The sequence below is a fragment of the Propithecus coquereli genome, unplaced genomic scaffold (genome assembly GCF_000956105.1).
Source record: "Propithecus coquereli isolate 6110/MARCELLA unplaced genomic scaffold, Pcoq_1.0 Scaffold472, whole genome shotgun sequence".
NCBI classification, from domain to species: domain Eukaryota; kingdom Metazoa; phylum Chordata; class Mammalia; order Primates; family Indriidae; genus Propithecus; species Propithecus coquereli.
Window position 1 is genome coordinate 717,103 of NW_012150530.1, and position 1,471 is coordinate 718,573.

The following is a 1,471-nucleotide window of genomic DNA, read 5'->3' on the forward strand; positions in this document are numbered from 1 at the left end:
AGTGCCACACGCACCGTCTGGGGGTGGAAACACTTGAAGCTCTGACTGGGGGAGAGGGGACAAGCACAATATATGTAGCCTAAACATTTGTAACCCCATAATATGCTGAAATAAAAAAAAATAACTAGCATAAATAAACTAATTTTTTTTTTTTTTTTTTAAGAGAAGGACTAAAGGAAACATTGCCTTGGGGGAGGAAAGGGTGGTTGTCAATACATGAAAAGGCACAATTTTTAAAATGTGTCTTCACCTGTGTTGTTCTTTCGAATAAAGTTCCCTGAGTTTTGATTGTCAGAGCCAGTTGTCCATGGAATGAGAAGACAGAAATCCAATGGGAATAAGATTTGAGAAGTACTACCACCAGGCAGGACGTGATGCATGGAACCCAGGAACGATAAGAGTTAAAGCCCTCAGTGACTGGCTTCTAAAAACGGGCTGAAGGTGGTGCCCAGCTTTGTAAAGAGAAGAGGTGCTCCTGGCAATTTTGGAGTGTTCTGTCAGACTGTAATAACCAGAAAGATGTTAAATGGATTCTCCACAAGACCATTTGCAGTCACCTGGAACAATACAAGGTAAAGAGAAGCCACCAGCTTAGTTTTGTGAAAAACAAATTGCTATCGGCCTAACCTCCTTTGGCTCCGTGGTAGTGACAGGCAGATGCTAGAAAGCAATAGGTGTTATCTCTGGAAATTTCAGTTAGACTTTGGATTCTCTTATTGCCACCAGCAACCTGAGGAATTGGTCTCTGAATGAGTGATGTGGGGGCTGGTGGCTGGAGAGGACAGCAAGTGGCTTGGAGAATGAAGGAGAAACAAAAGCGGGAAGAGAAATGAGGTCAGTTCACTCCTGTCCTGACACAAGGGTGGGCAGACAGCAGACCTGGCTCAAAGAGCACCCAGAGTATTGGCGGCAGGGGTGCCTGTGGAAATCAGAAGAATTTCTCTGAGTTCTTGGGAGTAATAATTCTCTTTGGTATCCTCCGGTTTGTCCCCTTTCGTCCTGTTGCTGTTTACTGGTTCCTCTTTTCCAGGTTTTAAAACTGCTCTGCCAAAGTGGGCGCTGAGAACTACCAACAAAAGTCAATCTGCTTACTTTAATCTTTTCTAATGTAATGGAACATAGCCTCATTCAGTGCCCGTGGTGCCCCATGGTAGTGGCTTTTGTTTACTCTGGCAATGGACTCAATTTTACTTATGCTTACTTCTGGAACTTGAGTCTAACTAATGAACTTTTTAAAATTTCCATTCTGAGTTGCTATTATATATAACAAACACTGAATAAGGTTTGGTAATGAGAAAGGCTAAATAAACTCTTGACTGAGGATCAAAAGGGAGAAGACATTTTTACTACCATTAATAAACACTAATCATTGCCAACTCAATGTTGAAAGACAAAATTTTTCTATAGGGTCAGGAACAAGACAAGGATGCCCACCTTCATCTCTTCTATTTAACATGATACTGAAAATCCT